The sequence below is a fragment of the Ictidomys tridecemlineatus genome, chromosome 3, assembly GCF_052094955.1.
Source record: "Ictidomys tridecemlineatus isolate mIctTri1 chromosome 3, mIctTri1.hap1, whole genome shotgun sequence".
Taxonomy (NCBI): Eukaryota; Metazoa; Chordata; class Mammalia; order Rodentia; family Sciuridae; genus Ictidomys; species Ictidomys tridecemlineatus.
This window is the reverse complement of record NC_135479.1, coordinates 188854756-188874884: the sequence shown is the minus strand read 5'-3', so window position 1 is coordinate 188874884 and position 20129 is coordinate 188854756. Positions and strand designations below refer to the sequence as shown.

Below are 20129 nucleotides of genomic sequence, written 5' to 3'. Positions count from 1 at the left end.
GGAGTGGTCCGCGCAGCAGTGCAGATGAAGAAAAGATGGTGGGAAGTGGTGTTGCCTTCCCATCTGGTGTTTTACAGCAGCTACGCTCACAGGCACTCTTAAAGCAAAACAGAATGAGGAAAAATAAATCCTCAATCCTGTGATGTTTAGGCTGAATCATCTAAGCCAAATGATTGCTTAGGAATACATTAAATACTGAATAAAACAGAGTCCAAATGTAAATAAATAAACCCGAGGGAAACTTCTTACTTTGATGAGAATCCTGAGCTAATTGGACTTGCCCAAGAGCAAGAGCATAATGAAACCAGTCCCTGGCGTGAGGGTTTGTAGGTATTTTGTCATTTTCCACTGACCGCACTTGATTAAATTGCAACACTCCCATATTCTCTAATTTATTTTTATCTGCAGAATGTACTCCTAAATTACATATTATATATTTAACTTGTTCTCTGGCACTGGAACATAGCTTCTGAAGGGCAAGGATTTTGAAATGTTTCATTCCATTTTAAATCCTTGGCTCATGGAAGATGCTCAACATATCTATTAATGAAATAATGAATTAAATTCTCTTTAAATATGGTACAGGAGGAAGGACAGCATATGGGTGATATGCAGTGCAAAACAACAACAAAAAAAATTCAGATGCATTCTCATGCTTCCCAGTCTCAAAAAATTTAATTAAATTTACTTCCTACTTAGATGCTTAAAAACATGTTTTCTTTTAAAACACTTTTAGATTTAATTTAATTTCTTAAGCAATATATTCTATGTGTAATTTAAGTATATGCATACTTGTGATGACTTGCATTTATTTTTTAATACAGATTTTTGTTTTTCTTTTTCCTATTTGGTTTGTTTTAACACTAAAACATGTTCTGCCTTCTTTCTTCTTCCATTTGCAGACACCTAACAATACCCATGTTCTAAACCTAATATATGACATCCATATTTTCTGACACTCATCAATTCTCTTTGTTTTAAACATTCTTGCCCTATGTAAATGGAAAATATTAAATGTACCTTTTGTACATATTTTAGTGTAGCACTATAAAGACCAGATTTTTTTCATATAATGCCTTTTGCATACTGTTTCCTTATTCAACAATATCATGGACATTTTTTGATATAGATCAAATTCATTCTGGTTTAAAAGCTATCTAATATCCGCTAGGCACAGTGGCTCATGCCTGTGATCTCAGTGGTTCAGGAGGCGGAGGCAGGAGGATTGTGAATTCAAAGCCAGCCTCAATGAAAGTGAGGTTCTAAGCAACTCAGTGAGACCCTGTCTCTAAATAAAATACAAAATAGGGCTGGGGGTGTGGCTCAGTAGTCAAATGCCCCTGAGTTCAATCCCCTATACCATTAAAAAAAATGCTATCTGATATCTGATATTCTATATGATGGGTGTACCATAATGAATTCAGCCATTCATCACTGTTGAACATTCCTTTGTATTTTCTTCCTACTTGTTTGCACAAAGCTATAATAAAAGGCTATTTGCATCAATCAGCATTATATACCATGGGTCTTATTATTTTTATAAAAGCTTTTTTTAGTAACATTTACATAGACTGATTCCTTGCCCTGGTCTATTTATTTGTGAGTATCCTGCGTGTTGGTTGTTTTGATGTCTAGTATGAATATAGTCACACTAGTATAATTTTCCTCATTTTTTCAAACTATTTTTAGGCATTTTTTTCTGTACAAGTGTTAAGATTATTTCATAAAATTCTACAAAATAACATATTTGGACCTAATTAGAATTTTAGTTAAATTTATGTTTATTACAAAAAAAATCTTAAAAGTACTTTGCCTTTTTAAATTGTCTAGACCTTTGAATAATTTCAGATAACATTCTGTAGTGATGTTCCATTGGATTCCAGAACTACTTAAATTAATTTTGTAGTATTTAGTAATTATTCCTTGATCAAATTAGTTTCTCAAATAAAAGCTATCTTTCCATTGGTAAAATAAATCTGTTGACTTTTTTATCTTTACATTTTATCTGACAACAAATTTTTATTACTTCTAGTAACTTTTTATAATAGTTTGAGTATTATAAGCATGTTATTATATTGGCAAAAAAATTAATTTATATCTTCCTTTCAGTTGATTTATTTATTATTATTTCTGGTCCTGAGTATTGAACCCAGGGACACACTTAACCACTGAGCTACATCCCCAGCCCTGGTTAATTCATTTTTTTGGGAGATAGGATGTTGCTAAGTTGCTTAGACCTTGCTAAAATTATGAGGCTGTCTTTCAAACTTGTGCTTCTCCTTCCTTAGCCTCCTGAGTCACAGGATTTATAGGCATGCCACCATAGCTGCCCAGCATTTGATTTTTCTAAAAGTATATTATTGGAATGGCAAATATCAAAACTATGTTAAATAATAATGGCAATCATGGGCATTGCCACCAACTTTTTAAATGTCATGTTGTCAGTGATTTATCAAATAAGACATTTTTGTGTTATTTTGATAGAATTTGCCTTTTTTATATAGACTCTTCCCAGACTTATTTTGCAATGAATATTACCAGTTATAACTTAATATTCATCATGATTTCTGAACATTTCTTATTATTTTCTTCTTTGTTCATATAGTGTTTTTTAGAAAAAATACTCAACATTGAAATCGGCTTACATTTAAAAAATAAACTCTGAGTCTTTATCATTATATATTTTATTTTTTTTGCATTTATTGAAAAATGATACTTTTCTTTAGGTTGTCTTCAAAACCATTATTATTATGTTTGAAGTTCTACCATTTTGAAACATTAAGATTTCTGTCCAAGTCCTTCCTCAGCATTTAAATGCACCTACTTTTTAGTATATAGTTTTCACCTATCTGTCCAACAACTCTGTTCTTATGGAAGACAATTGTCTATAACTATCATCTCTCTAACTGCCCATTATATTTTTCTTTTTCTTTGTTGTGTCAGTAAAACTCAGCTATGGGTCTTAGAGTACCTTTAGTGGTCCTGCACATGATAGGAAAAATATTCTGCAACCACACGCCATCCTAAAATGAAAAAAAAAAAAAAAGGCAACTCAATCTCCTAGATTTGCAGAGCTGCAGGGGTAGGTCAATGTATCTTTGTTCAGTTCTTCCTTTATTCCTGAGAACCTGGGAGACCAGACCATGTAGAGGGATCACTGATAGAAAAATAGGGACAAAATTCCTTTACTACTCTGAGGCTCACTTTTACATTTCTGCCCTTATTCTCCCCTTACTCTCTCCTCTTCACCAACTTTTCTCAAAACTGAACAGTGTCTATAGGTTTTCAAGTACTCGGATGCCTAATGCAGTTACTTGGAAAAGAGGAAAAGTTAAAAAAAAAAAGTTAAAAAATAGTTAAGAGGCAAAGGGCTTGTGCAAGGACAGGAAAGGGAAGGGAAGCAGACAAGAGGAAAGAAACTTGCATTCCCTTAATCGTGTTGCCAGAGTTCTCAACTTTATTTCTAACACTTCCTGCTACAAAAGTGACATTAAAAATTAAGGCATTTTTTTTCAATCATATCATGAAATCTGTCTTTATCCCCCACTCTAATACACAGTAATTTTTATGGAGAAGGACCATGTACTTTTTATGATGCTTGAGGACTTTCTTATGAATTCATTTTAAATATATTTTCATGAATTCATTTTAAATATATTTAATTAAAAAAAACACTGTTCACTGTATCCTTAATGATGTATGCATATTTGTGCTAGTGGAAAGACATAATTCAATAATGGAAATCAGAATTGTTCTTCATGTAGCAATGACAACAATGTGTGGTTTATGCAAAAGCTGTGTTTATTTTCTCTTCTAGTCTTATTTTCTCTTCTAGTCTTACTCAATTTATCAATTATATCTATTGGTAAGAAGCAAAGCTATAGAACCAAGTTATACTTGAGGTGTTTTGCTCTCCTAATAATATGCTAGAACTTAAAATCTATGTAAATAAATTATTCTATAAAGGAATATATCTTTTTCCCCCACTTGAGTTTGGTAACTTTTCCTCTCTTTGTGACATGCTGGGCACCACTTCTCCTTTCTTACTGTCTCCACCTGCTGGTACATGAGACTGATGGTTATCCATCTTATGACTCAAGAGAGTCTGAGATTTAGGAACTGGCTCCTGTGGCCAATTTAATCTAAATTCAGTTCTGCATTCTTGCTCTGATTGATCTCTCTTCACTTACACCATGAATATGAGCCTTCAAGGTCAGAGAACATCTTTTATCCCCCAACTCTACAGTTGCCCAGAGTAATTGAGTTTCCTATGTGTCTTTCTGATGCTATCAACTTTTATTTCTGACTCTTGTTTCTCTTACCCATGCCTAAGTCTGATATAGGCATCCTCTTATACCTCTTTTTCTTTTCTTCCAAGCATATAGTTCTTTGAGGTTAATGAAAGATTGCTTCTATAAGTAATGAAAAATATTTTTTTTAAACTAACAAGTTACCTCCAAATTTTTCTCTCTTTTTTTTTAAACATTACTATCATTGGAAAAAAAATGGCTGTTTCAGAGTTGCATGAAATTTGTTCTCCAAGACGAAATTTTGTCAATATTTAAGTGAGAACAATGTGATGGTAGTGTACAGAGGAGATAATTGTTTAATCCCAGACAGTGAATACGGCAACTGAGGGGGAGTCATGAGTTTTGCCTTTACTCATGAATGCTTTTATTTTCCTCATGAGTACAGGCTTACACTTACATATTACAAATAGAGTGAGGAAATTAGAAGAGAAAAAGTATGGTACTTACTTTTTTTTCATGTACTTGGGACACACAAGGACAAGGGGGTCATAAAATCTGTAGAAGGGCTGGAGGTGGAGCTCAGTACTGGAGTGCTTAACTGGCATGTGCAGATGGCATAGGTCCTATCCTCAGGACTATAAACAAAAAGGTTACCTATGTGGAGATATAAATTTGAGTTTGAAAATGTAGTGAGTACTTTAATATTTACTCTTATGAGTATCAGAATATCTTTAAGATGGTAAAATCCATATTTATTAGCCCAAATAATATGAAATTCTAATTTACTGTAAAGGGGGGAGCAATACCAAGCAAGAGGTAGAGTCATGATCCAGATGATTATCTCCCAACTTCTCCTAATCCTCACTGGGAATGACCTAATTGAAAAGCCACATTTGTTATTCTTTCAACCAGGACAATGCTATGGCTGAAAAATTATAGCCTCTATGTGAAATCCAGGATTTATGAGGGACACTTTTGTTGTTGATTTCAGCCTGGGTTGCTCTGGGTGTCCCACAGGCTTCTCCGTTAGGTTCCTCATTCCACCATCATGTGAGAGCTCAGAGTTACCGGAATGTTGTACTGAAGGACTGTCCTGGAAATATTTGGCAGTATCAGTGCAGTAAAAATCTGGCACTCAAATCTCCCAAATTTAGTTCTTGGAGTTAGATTGGTTTTTCATCTCTGAATATCTTTATTTTTCTTATCAAAGGAATTTTGAAGATAGGTATAGAGGTTAAGAGCTATCTAGTTATTGGAGTTAGATCATGTTTTCATCTGTCATTACTTTATTTTTCTTATCAAAAGAATTTTGAAGGTAGGTATAAAGGGGTTATCAGTAAAAGCTAGAATTTATTTTCTTCTCTCTGACATGCATTTGTTAAAGCAAAAAGGCAAAAAATAAATCACATCTCTTAAAGTCTAAGTGAATGCATGATGAGATTGTATGAGATTTTTAAAACATGCATAAAATGGAGTGTTTATTATTTTGTAGTTCTCAAGTAATTATTAAAAAAACTTATATAAGACCTACTATTAACCTCATGTCAAAGCTAACATATATTTCCTTTTTGAATTGAAAGATTTTTCTTATATGAAAGTATTATTTATCCCTTAAAATAAAAATTTGATATAATAATATATCTGCTCAAATTATACAAGTTGATTTAAATACTTATATATGATTATAACCAAGTGAAAGATCTATTGCCTGTACATAGTTCAATTAAATATATGTAGATGTAAAATGTAACCATAAATATTTTCCATAAAATAATTTTAATGAAAAATATTGTTAGGGTGATAGTGATTTCAAAAAAACTACACAATTCATTTGGTTTATTTAGCTAAAAAGACATATGATACCCAGCTAATAATTTTGGATTTGGACTCATATGATTAGTATTTGAAAATCACTTGGCACCTACTAATATAAATATATATATATATATTTATATATATGTATATTTATTTTTACAAATTTATTTGGTCTACACAGTAACATTATATGACATTGTTGCCATTGTGGTTCCATTTCTAGATGAAAAAAAAACTCTAATACAGATAGATAAAAGATATATGTAAGATATATCTTTTATCCTGGATACAAAGAATAAATAGCCTAACTAGGACAAGACCTTAGTCTGAACTTCAGATCTGTTTTCTTAAGAAAACAGAGGCTGTTGTACAACCCATAATATTATAACTGCTTAAATGCTTATGCCTTTCACCACTATGCCTTAGAATTTTCTTTATCCCCTTTTTCTTTAGATTGGTACCTCCCAGTTGGAGTGCAAGGATACTAAATGATTCATTTTTAATTTGTCTGTATATTTTTAAAGATACTTTTAGGCTGCAGAGTAATTTAGGCTTTGTAAAAATGTAATGAAGTTACAAGTCTGCATGTGCTCTTTCCAGATACAGTGAGATGGAGGAAAGCTGGGATTGTGTGTGTTTTGTTGATTGCTCTGTCCCAAATGTCCAATATTACCTGGCTTACATAAGTCCTCATAGTTGAAATGGATGAATATTTGAATGAATGGATGAATAAGTGAATGCAGAGGGCAGTGGAGGAAAAAGATGGAAAGTACCTTGATCCCCAGTGGCATTATTTAAACATCACATTAACCACATTACTGCACCCTTTGGGGCTTCTTGCTATGTGGAATAATTCTTGTCCTCAATCTTTTTATATATGTTAATATTTTAAGTGTCAAAATCCTAAACTGAGTGTTTTATTTTCCTAAATTATTTTAGTTCTATTTTTTGTATGATGACAATTCTGTTTTGGTTTATTTGGAGGTTATAAAAACTATTATTAATTTACCTAAAAAGTAAAATTTTCCAATGTAAAAATTACTGCAAAATGAAATTCTGAGTTTGCCCATCAAGACAGATAAAAACATGTATAGTTAAGTAAATTTGCCTTGCCTACATGAGGATGAATTTCTCTTGGTAAAACAAATGGTTACTATATAATGTTGTATAGGATATTATGAGATTGAATTTCTGTTTTTACTTTTCTCATAATTTTGTTCCTTCTATTCCTCTTCTGTGGGAAGCCATTCTAACACGTGATTGGGTGACTCCCGCTAAGGGCCTGAGGCGCTTTGGCAGTGTCAAGCTTTCCTGACCCTTTCCTGATGAGAGAGCCCATCCGTGTGGGGGTGTGCCTGACCACTGATCCCGGAGACCCAATCACTGACCCTGACCTTGGAGTGCAGCCCCCCCCTCAACCTTCATTGGATGGAATTCTCCCCTGAATCTCTTGTTCCCCAATAAAAGGCTAGTCCCCAGCGTGTTCTCTCTCTCTCTCTCTCTTTCCTGCTAGCCCTGAGTAATCCTTGCTGCCCTGCTGGGTGGCTAAAGGAGCAAACCAGAGAGGGGAGCCATCTCAGACCTAGCAATAGAATTAAGATAATTGAGTCTGTGTGTTTTATTTCGATCTCTTCTAACTAACTTAATGCCTAGAACCTCATTAATGAAACCATTGTGTAACAGATACATCAACCGCCACAGATAAACAGTAGGAACAAAAATACTTGACCTCTTCAAGTTATATATTTAGTTGATAATTTGATAAGTTTATTGAGTGCCTACTAGCTGCTGGAGATTCTATTAGATACTAAAACTACTATGAGAATCATAATTTTTTTTTAATGTAGCAAAAATTAAGGGAAAAAATATTCATTAATTAAATGACGAAAGACAATAAGCCCTCTCCATGGTGTTTCTGTTTTAATACCATGTTACTAATAAGTCAAAAGGCAAGGAAAAATTGTCAACCCTAAAAATGAAAATCTTTTTCTTTGTAATGTTAATTCCTTTCCCTCCTTTGAGTGAAGTTGATTTTGGATAGAAACAAATCAATATTGAATATTTAATATTTATTTTAACCAAGGATGTCTTATACACATTTGCTTATGGGGCATCTGTTGACTAACTTACTTGATGAGCATTATGCTTTCCAAATCTATCAGTGCTGAAGGATTTGGTACATGTTATACATGTAATTGATTTTTCCTTCAGTTTGATAAAAACTAAAATAGTGCACAATTTGATTAATCTTTAAGAAAATCTCAAGTTTTTTTTTAACTTGGAACATTAAAGTTCCATGTTTTGGCCACAAAACTTTAGAAATATTGACCTTGTATTGTGTTCTAAAAGACAGATATAAACCCAAAAGAATTTTTTCCTTAAAATATGCATGTGCAGAGCAACAAAATATGAAAGGACAAGAGAAATGACAGTATAAAAATCGATGGAATCTCACCATACTTGAATCTGATCTCATTGCTGTGTTTTTGTCTATGCAGTAATTCTTGGTGGATTAAATTTTAAATGACATTTTAACCTAGCCTCTTTGGGAAACTTTTCAATACAGGAGACTTTTTATTCAAGATTATTGTTTCATAATTATAGACTATTTTAATGCAAAAATCAAGACGGATTTCATCTCAAGTAAAGCTTTTAGTTGATCTTACCAAGAAAATAGAAGAAGAAAATATTCAAAGAGAAAAGGGTTATTTTTTTTTCCATTTCCTCTCCTTGTCATATAATTTACTTGAAAGTTAGAAGTACTCAATGGTCTTCTCAGAGAAGCATTTTTTCCACACCCTATGCAAGATGTCTTAATTGGGACATTATTCTAAAACTCTTTGGCATTTCTGAACTTCTTAGGAACTACAATAACGACTGAATCTAGCAAAACTGATATATGTTCAGCAATTGCAGATGAGTCTTGAATTTTTGTAAAAATTAGGCTATTTAAATTATTGTTTATACATGAAATGATGAGAAAGCACTGTAAATTTAGTTTGAGCTATCAGCTCTTAGAAATCATAATAAGTTACACAAGTTTTCAAATTATAAAACCATTGTCACTATGTACATAAAGTTTGCAGTAAATGAATATGCATCACAGCTTTAATCATTAAAACACTTTCCATGCTATAATATTTCTTCTTGAGAAGGGACAAGTGTCATTTAATTATTTCAAAAAGAAAGCTTGGCAGATATGTCCTTTTTCATTACTTCCTAATGCTTTAGGTACTCTACTGAAATATTCTCTAAAAATTGTCACCTAAATGATCCTGAGAAAAACACAGGTTTTAATAGTATCTGTGTTGGCGGGCATTTGGAAAGATTCTACGATGCATCATCTGCACTTCTGACATAAACAACTGAGAGATTAGTTTAGCAATTAAGCAGGAATATATTTTAAGAAATGAAGAAGTATAGGCGCTTGCTGGTGATTTCATTTTCAGGAACACAAAACCATATTTATCGCAAACTATAAGTTCTTTCAAGGAAATGGAAATGACTGTCAACAAGTGGTATATTTGTTGCTCAGCACAATTCTTATTGATCTGATGTAGCATTGTCTTTTTAATCTAACAATGATTTATTGGAATTTCTGTGAAAGTCAATGCACTCCATATTTGGAAGAATTAGAAACCCCTTCTGAATACAAATATGCATACACATATATGTGTGTGTTCTAATATGTGAGTATATATTAGATTAAGGCAGGCACACCTAAAGGGAAAACAGTCAAGCTTACACAAAATGGGTGAGAGCAACTATTGTTTCTATAATGGGCTAATTTTTTAATTAGATTAAAAAGTTAAACTTTGAGTACCCAATTATGACATTCAGTAGTATTTGTTATTATAGATGTTCTATAGTTAAAATTTGCAGTTCTCCCAGTTATTCAAAGTATGTACTGTTATAGTTTTCAAATATGAGGGGATTTTCTTCTCAAAATGCTAATAATTATTCAAATATAAGTTGATGATTCATAAATTATATAATATATATCAAAATGTTCTATAAGTTTTCTGAAAACTCAGTTAATCTTCAAAAGGACTTTTCAGGGGGATAAAATAAGTCACACAAGTTTTCAAATTATAAAACCAAAAGCCAATTCTGAAACACTAACAGATTAAAAAAACTCAACAGTAGATGTAAGAGTCTATTTTCCATACATGTTACGTGGCATAATGACCAAATCAGAGTAAGAAGCATGTCATCACCTCCAAAATTTATAGCTTATAAACTCATAATATTATTATGTGCCAGTTAAAAATAAAATAAAACTTGAGTATGCAGATTTTAAGGCTGATTCAGACCCCAGTTTTGTGATCTGATGCAAATAATTTCTCGGTGTTTGCTTTATTTTCTGTAACAGGAAATTACTGTCATGTGCTTCCAAAAATCCCTTAAAATTACTAGAGTTTATGATATAGGAGCTCCTATATCTGGGTTCTGCTGAGTATCTCACACATAAACAGAAAATGATTTGATAGCAAATTTGAAATCAGAACTGAGAAATTTTTAGTTCTAGTGATATAAGAGGAATTAGAATCAGAAATAAAATACAAATAGATAAAAAATCTATTTTCTTTCTAAATATCTGCTGCTTTTTCTTATGATTTTTTTTTAAAATAAAAATGTAACAGGGCACAAATGTTCCAATGTAACCAAGCTCAAATGTTCAAGTATCCATCAAGGAACATAAGTTGTTTAGAAAGCTAAAATTCCATTTGGTAGATAAAATAATTTACAAACCTGTCAAATTTATCAGCACAGAATAATCAGTAGACAATTAACTTTCTGCATGTTCTTATAATTCTCAATCAATAACAGCTAATTGCTCTCTTTTTCAATGAATTATTCTCCAATTTTAATGACCCAAATAAAACTTCAAATAGAAGTAGAAGTGAAAATTATCATATCAGAAGCAAATTCATAATCATTACATAAAAGGCTAATTTATAGACAAAAATTCTATTTCACTGAACTAAAGTTAATTAGGCAGTATGTATTTGACATTAAGCAATGAAGCCTTTAAACAAAATGTGTGTGTGTGTGTGTGTGTTTTCCTGAATCCAGAGAAGGCTGTTAATGATGAATTACTACTTTCTCTCTTTACTCTGAGATTTGAAATAGAGAAATACAGTGATACAATCCAGAACCCAGTCAGCTAAGATTACATTCTTTGTACAGAGGGAGTTTTAAAAAATAGATCTTATATGTCCAAAGAACACACAGATAACTGCTGAGTAACTCAAACATAAACAGGAAAGAAATTTGATAGTAAACCTTGGTGGCGGTCCAGATCCAGTCTAATTACTGATACTCCATGTGAACATTTTTTTGAGTTAATAATGTGGGAGGACAAAGGGAAAGGCAGGGATGATGAGCCTTCCGACTCTAAAATCCGAAACCTTGACCCTTTGTCAAAATGTGACTCTCCCCATGAAACTGCCTGAGTTGATATATGAGTGAGTAATTCGGGGGTTTGGAGAGGTCTCAGAGAGCCATTTCTCTGTCACTTCACCTGTGTTGAAGATCAGCATTGCGCAGGGAGTCACGCCCTCCCCACTTGTGAAAGCAGACAAGGCATTCTAAGGACTTCACCTTCAGCTACTCCCTGGGGCTAATTAAAGTGAATAATTATCTGGATCACCTATTTAGCAACAATCAGGGAAGGGACGCTTCTCCTTGCTTTGTGTGTGTATTTTACATGAGTGTTTCTTTAAATGTTAATTCTGTGTATTATCCATTCTATAATAAAATCAAGAAATCAGTTATTCAACATCATAAAAGCCCTTCTTTATTACTAAGCTAGTTATAGCTTCGAATAATTTTTTAGGACCAGCAAATTTTAGCAAATAAATAAATTTAAGCATTTTAGCATTTTAGATTTTTATCAAATATGTTCTGTGCAGAAACATGACAATGACTATATTTTAGCTACTGACTTCTTTGCCACTGAAGTGCCAGCCCAACCTCTTGCCATTGATTAGTCTTTTAGAAAGACAAAGTGAAAAATATAGATTGAAATTCAGTTGAATTCTCGGTGTACTTTTGCAAAATGAAATAGTAAGTTATACCAAAGCATTTTACATTGGAAGTTAGTAACTTAGATAGATAGTAATATCTATATTCATAGAAATCTCTAAATGTAACCACAATTGCATAGACAAAGTATGCCTCATAGACTAAATTCATTGCACACAATTCAGGTTATATACATTACATATTATTCCCTGTAAAGTGCCTATTGGATTTTCCACAAAGAGTAAAACACTTACTTTTATGCATTGGGATCATTACTATTTGCTTTTTCAGTAAGAGTGATTTCTTTTCTGTTGAGAATTATAGACTTTTCCGAGGAAAGCCTTTCCTTGAGTGGATTCAGAAATTGCAGTACCTTCAGGCAACACTTAACGTGGACACACACACACAAAATAAAGTTCTTACTGACAAGAAAAATGATTGATAAGTATATGCTGAGAAAATGGTGAAAACGTTAGGAAACCCAAGGAAACTATTCAGTGGAATCAGCTCTATGCAAATGAATATGAATATTTGCATATTTCCTTTTCCTGTTCATACATGAAGAGCCCCAGGTGGTGCTGAAAGAAGAGTGCAGTTTGTTTGGGGATTCTATAACAATTCCTGTCTTTTGCTCATTTACCAGCTGTGTCAAATATGGCAAAAAAAAATGGCTTCTGGGAACCTCTCATACAGGGGAAAAGAAAGTCCTTTTTTAAAAATGTGCTTTCCAGGGGCTAGGGATGTGGCTCAAGTGGTAGCGCGCCCGCCTGGCATGTGTGAGGCACTGGGTTTGATCCTCAACACCATATAAAAATAACGATATTGTGTCCATCTAAAACTAAAAAATAAATATTAAAAAATAAATAAATATTTTTTTTTAAAAAATGTCCTTTCTGATAGTCATATATAAGAGGATAACATCTGGGGATCTGGAAAACCATAAGATTTCCAAATGATGGCTTTATGCTACAAAACCTTTGGTTCTTTATTTCTCTGGAAAATATGAGCAATTATGAAGCCAGCTATGTAGCCAAGGAGAACCTCAGGATCCAATGAAAAAGGAGAAATATCAGATGACAAAAGTAAAACTGTTATAGTATCTAGACATTAAGATGAACTGAAGTAAAAAAATCCCCCTTTTTTTATTGTAATTAAGAAAATTAGACATACTAGACAGTGACCAGAATGGGTACATAATTTGTAGAATCCAATGCAAAAGGAAAACATGGATTTCCTTACTGAGAAGCAGGGAATAAAAACAAAGATAATGAAATATGAAGTATCTTCCTTTAAGAAGATTTTATTATTTTGCATAATAGGAATTACATTTGAGTAATCATATACTTACAAATTAGTGATATTTTAGTATCAATTTTATATAAACAGGAATAGTTTGTCAATATTATCTCTTGATTGATCAATTATGTGGGATTTCTGGCTGATGTTTCTACAAAATTATTTAATAGTTCATCAAGTGTATTCTTTTAAACTTTATTTTAACAAACACAATTGAACATGATGTCAGTCACTCTTTGAAAATGTTTGATAGCAAATATGATTTGATAATTTTCAAGTTAAAAGTATAATTCTGATGATATATCTCTTGGGGAACTATTAAGAAGGTTTATGAGCTGGGGCAAAATTGGGAAAATTTCTGATTACTTAATTTAAAATATAAATTTTAATACGTGTAAATCTGATAATTCTCATGAGAAAATTTTTCCAAAAAAAATTATTTCTTCATTTAAATCAAGGTAACATTAGTCTTAATTTAATTTTAAATGTATTCAGTGGTATTTCCATATTTCCTTTGATCTTTTTGGTAACTTGTAGGGATATCATATCATACAAGAAACCAAAAATAGTATTTTCATTTAAAAACAATTTAAAACACTTGTATATACATCCTATCAGTGTTTTCTTTGTTTGATTGGTTTATTTAGGTGTGAGGGACTAAACCCAAAGCTTGTACATAAGAAGCACATGCTCTACCACTGAGTTTCACTCGTGGACCCCACCCTACATTTAATATGAAGGAGAAAATAATTTTACAGTTGTCTTCTTTCTTAATACTTGTTTCATCCAAATTTGTACTATTTTGCATTGACAAATTGCTATTTAATTTCTATTTCTAAGTCTATGGCTATTTCTTTACATAACTGTTGCAGCAGTTATGAAAACCAGAGATTCTAAACCCTCTGAACAATTATGATAACTACCTATTATTCTTCATTGCAGTATCATGTATAGGTTTTTAGTTTTCAATAATTTACTGACAAACTGGAAAATTCTCATTTCCAAGTATTTATACAAACCTGTATTCTCTTTGTTCCCACTCAACAGTTTATTTAATTTAATATACAGAGCTTTGATCAGGAATAATAACATAATTTGTAGAGACCAGTACAAAATAAAATGTGGAGCTTCTTATTCAAAAAGGCAAAAAAAAAAAAAAAGAAAAAAATATTCAGTAATCCAAAATTCAGCAAGTCCAGGTAATTCTTAACAAATAATATATCATTTTGTTTTATATTATCACATTTTTTCTGATGTAATATTTTTCTTTTCTTCATTTATTAAGAACTTATTCCAGAGTCTCAATATTGTTAGAGAAAATAAAAGATACCATACTAAGTAGAAAGTGACACAAAAGGACTGAAAAACACTTCTATTAGCTTATTTATGAAGCATTTTTTTTAGGGAGCAATTTAGAAAAATATTGCCAATAAGTAAACTGCCATCATTTGCATCACATTCCATCTAGGAAGAAACCATGGGTTAATGATTTAACCCTTTAGGGTCATTAGAAACAGCTAAAGTTTTATTATATACCAAACTGGAGGCAGAAGATTTCTCCTTTCCTCGTCTCAATTTGTAACTTTACTGTTTAGTTTCTTCTGTAAACCAGAAAATCTTGAATTCGTGATATACAGTAACACACACACACAAAAACCTTCTTGCTGTGGATACTGCCCCAATCTAATGCTTCTGCAACTTAAATCAGTGTCTTATATATTTACACTTTTAAAGTCATGTTTGCTTAGAAACACAATGCTCTGGGGCACTAATATTGCTACTTCCTTGAAAGTTTATATTTTGCATGTGTTCAACATCAGTGTCAATTAACTGAACTTCTTAAGTTCAAAACTTTTGGAAAGAAGATGTAAAGCTATAGAATATATATTTCCAAGACAATACTCAAAATAATCTTTGATTACAATAGTTAGACAAATTTAAAAACAATGATTTTTTTTAAACATGCAGTACATTTAATGGAAACTAAAACATAGTGATGTTTTTAATAAAGACTCATTAAAAACTGTGATTCTTGGCAAGCATATACATTACTACATTAAATTATAAAATGTGTATGTTCAGAGGGCAAACAGTATTCTCTTTGTTGGTCCAGAGAATGCAGAGAGGGAGGGTTAAAAAAAAAAAAAACTATTTCAAGCTACACTAATAAATTTTTAGTGAGTCCTTTCAAGTATCTTGCCAAAACATTAGACAGTTTTAGTAGAATGCTTGGCTGCAAATTGATCCATAATAAATTGATTGATGTCATCACTTGAATGTATGCCTTTCACGGTTGGTGATTTAGGATGTATTAAGTTGGATGTGTGTTTGACTTGTCAAAAATTCCTCTGGTGAATTCAGTTTAATTATTAAAAGTAAATGGGAAAAAAACAGTAAATGGGAAATATTCATTAGAAGCATACTCATTTTTTTGCTATGTGCTATCTCTAATATTTATAATAATTTTTAAAACATTGAGTGTGTTTATGTGCCAGGCACCATTCCTGGCACTTGAGATACTTGCAGTGAACAAATGTAGGCCACAAATGAATCATGAGGTAGTCAGATTTCACCTAAAAGACAAGGTCTTAGCAGTATTGTTAATATCATGTGAGTTAATTACCTCAATTTTTTTTTGTCTTAAAACATGTTGAGGGTTGGGTATGTGGCTCAAGCGGTAGCGCAATCGGCTAGCATGCATGCGGCCCGGGTTCCATCCTCAGCACCACATACAAACACAGATGTTGTGTCCGCCTAAAAACTAAAAGTAAATATTAAAAATTCATTCTCTCTCTCTCTCTTTTAAAAAAACCTGTTGAAATATAAAAATACTAGAAGAATCATAAAATTTCATGATTTCATACAAAGCAGGAAGAAATGACACCTGAGCTGTTTTTCTATGAACAGATAAGAATACAAGGAGAACTGAGTCAAAGAATCATTCAACCATTACTGGCTGATTCCTAATATGCAAGTTACAGTAATGGAAACTGGAAAGTCATAAAGTAGATTGTTGTTCAGAATCTACTTTTCTACCAATCACTGCTTCAAGAACCTAAGGAAGAAATTAAACCCTAGCTTTAGATAGCATCCTGCTATAACCAGTAAAAATGAGATTAGTCCAAAGTGAGGAGGAGGCTTGATTTTGAAGTGGGAGTTTCTGTATTTCAGGGGCAAAGATAGTTTGCCAGTAAGATCTTCCTTGGAATGAAAGCTGCAGATCTTTCTTCATTACCTCTGCAAATTGTGTTGGATCAGCTTTGAGCAGAAGCCTTCCAAAGTCCCAGGATTCATAGTAAGGACCACACACTCCATAAAGAGTTTTCTCAGAAGCCATGGATAGGTCAATACTGTGCATAGGCTGTTATCATTTCATTTAGTCCCTGACAGGAGCCTTTCCAGCTTCTCTGACAGGTGTAAAGGTAACATGTTTTCAATCTCCTCAGGATCAGGAATTTATTTTTATCCCTTGTCAAGAGAACTCTGTGAAATAAAGTTTTGTTTCCTGAAGAACACAATAATAGTGGATGTTTACATTTATTTCTGTTTCTAGTTGTCACATACTTGCCTCTGGCATAAAGAGCAGAGTATATGGGCTCCATTTCTTGTGGTGTCCCCAGGATTTATACCTTCATCCAGGTATAAAGAGCTTGCTATGACAGAGACAAAGCTTAACTCACTCAGATCCATCAAAAATATGAATCATTGCTAGAGGCTGAGGAGGAATAGCTTCCTGCCATTCAGCTTTTGAACACCATTATCATCCTTTCTAAAAATAGAGAATAATGTTCTCTCATAATCTTCTGCTTTGGAAAGCCAATCTCTTTCAGCATTTTCAATTGTACTATGATCTCCTCTATCTAGAAGGGTACACATGTATATAAGCAGACATTTGTTATAAATATGACAATAGAATAATACTATATACCTACAATGGCATGTAGATACATATGTATATATGATTGTTATTAGCAATAATACAGTCTCTATTTCATCAAATAGCCTCCATCCAAACTCAGTGAGCTGAAGGAAATGACCATACCAAGGAAAGGAAACTGCTAATAGCTCTAGCGCCTTTTAGGTTTTCAATCAGAGTTCTTCTGGTTCATTGGCTGAGCTCATTGGCCAGGAATGAGGGAAAAGAGCAAGTAACTACTGGTAATCGTTCTATTCTGCAAAGTATCATTGGTACCTCAGGAAGATTAATTGCAGAAACACTGTGTCCTGTCTAGTACTGTGCCGACAGACTGAAACAAAGCAGTTGTGCTACTGAATCACTCGGAACGTGTTTCTGGCATTCCAGCCCTTCTTCCTGTGCTTCTCCTGAGTTCAGAGCTAAAAGATGAATGAGAAAATACTACAGCAGAAATGAAAAATGTGAACATGAATGTATGTGATCTGGAATTAATACATTTCTTTTTATGCATTTTCAAGATAAGAAATTACATAAGCTAGAGACAATACACTATTATATATCACAATTATATTTGATTTAGAAAATACTTGATTGTCATCTTTTAGCTTGAATTATTTTTTTTCCATTTCTCTGTGGATAAAATATGTAAGAATTTCAACAGGAGTATACAGCCTTTCAAGTTATTATTTTTTTTCTACACAGATTTTATCATGCAAACAATGATGGACTTATATTTATTCTTGTCCTGTAACTTTCTATGATGTACTAAAATGAAGTTATTTATGGAGTATTGGGTTTGAAAGTTTGTGTTTCTCAAAATCCATGTGATGAAATCTGAATGCCCAAGGTGACAGTATTAGCAGGTGGAGCATCTGGAAGTTGAGTAAGTGAGAGGGACAGAACCTTCATGATGAGATCAGTGCCTTGATACGAGAACCAAGGGAGCTGCCTTTCCCCTTTCCCTCTTGAGAACACAGCCTGAAACCACCCTGTATGATCCAGGAAACAGGCATTCATAAGATACCAAATCTGCCTCTGCATTGATCTGGGACCTCTCAGCCTCCTCCAGAACTGTGATAAATAAACGTTCATTTTTTATAAACTATCTAGTTTATAACAAAATGGTGTTTTGTTATTGCAGCCTAGTCAGACTAAGATATGTGAATTACCAGTCTTTCAAATTAAAAGCTACTTAAGTCAGAATCGTTATTTGACTTATTTTAGTACAACCAATGTGTGCATATCAGAATGCTTTATAAAAACTAAGTAAATTAGAGGGGAGCATCAGTTTAGTTGTGTTCATGGATTTTGGGTTAGAAATACCATACAATGGAATCACAGCTCAGTCACTTTGTTGTAGCCCTTCAGACACTTAAACTCCAAGAGCTTTCATTTTCTTGTCTGAAAAAATGGGAATTACTCATACCTCAGAATTATTAAGATGATGAAGTGAGTAACATGTGTAATAACAAATATAGTGATGCACATTTGTTTCTCCTCTTGTAAACCTCAGTAATATTATTGGATGCATAAATTAAAAAATGAAGAACTATGAAGACTTTCAGTGTCTTTAGAATGTTTCATGTATTTACATAATAATAGCCCATCATGCATACTGAACATTTGGATAAGATTTTTCCAAATTTCACATTTGTTCAGTTATAAACTTTTTTAAATTATAAAATAACTTTAGATCAAAATTTTAACCATACCAAAATATTAAAATTAGCTCACATATATGTCTGGAAAGGATAAACAAGAGCAGAAGTGTCTATAATTGGCTAGAACAAGTTTACAGTGTAGTTGATAGTCACATGTGCCCTTAAATAAATGAGGCTTGGGAGTGACCACAGATGAATGGGAGGGGCAGGGGAAATAGGCTAAGCAGTTTAAACTACAACAATCAAATCAACCTCAGAAAATTGAGTACCTAGGGAAGGCAGCTGAGTTAATAATCAGATGTAATAAGTATCAGATTAGTATTCATTTGTTCATTTATTTTTTAAAAAATTAAATGAATACCTACTATGTTCCATAGACTCACCTGGATACAGCCAGTTAGGAAAGAATCTATAACTCAAATTTAGAGGGATAATGAAAGGTTCAGGCTTGTCTTAAGAGGCATGCATTACTCTTAGCAGTGAATGTCTTCAATACTGCCATATGGGCCATATGACTACAAAACTAGCTTTTGATTTCTATCCCAATTAACTATGATGACATTATCTCGTATCTGAAAATTCCAGATTTCCCTTTTTGATTCAAATTGCTTTACCCTCTTCAAAGAGTAAAAGTATTTCTCTATTACAAGGATGACTATATCCAAATAAAATGTGTTCAGAGTCAATGTGGCTATATTCTTGGACTGCTGTTTTAAATTTCTCTACATTATACTAAAATGTAGAGAAAATGTTAGATTTTTGTTATGCGTGGGGATGCTAAAGCAAATTGTTTAACATGAAGAATGATGGTATTTTAATGGTGTGTCAACAAACAGAGAAAAGCATTCCTAGGTACTAACTATAATCATCTTTCTCAGAATCTTCCACTGGAAACAAGGTATCATGCCTGAATTATGTGCAAATTTTCTGAAGTTCTTTTGGAGATTTTTATCTTGTCTTAATTATTCTTCAGAAGTTACAAAGATAATGAATCTAGATTTTTCTATGAGTATTTTGTCTCTGCTAGCTTCTCTGTGCATTTCATAAAGCTTGGTTTCTCTTCTATACCTTATATCCATGAATAATTTGCTTCAATGAGATGATTAATCATTTGACTTGATTATCCAAGTTAATGATGAATGGTCAACACAAGTAAAGAGAGAG

At 32.6% G+C, this 20129-nt stretch overlaps 1 protein-coding gene and 1 long non-coding RNA gene across 19 annotated transcripts in view; one reads left to right on the top strand and one right to left on the bottom strand.

The window, feature by feature from the left end:
• The window catches only part of Robo2 (roundabout guidance receptor 2), a 1537051-nt gene that overhangs the window by 864787 nt on the left and 652135 nt on the right, over window positions 1-20129 (top strand). The window lies entirely within an intron of this gene.
• LOC144375897 (uncharacterized) overlaps window positions 4765-20129 on the bottom strand; it is a 72379-nt gene continuing 57014 nt past the window's right edge. Inside the window, exon 4 of the long non-coding RNA XR_013435748.1 lies at window positions 4765-4904. This is a non-coding gene — a long non-coding RNA (uncharacterized LOC144375897). The remainder of the gene's footprint in view (window positions 4905-20129) is intronic.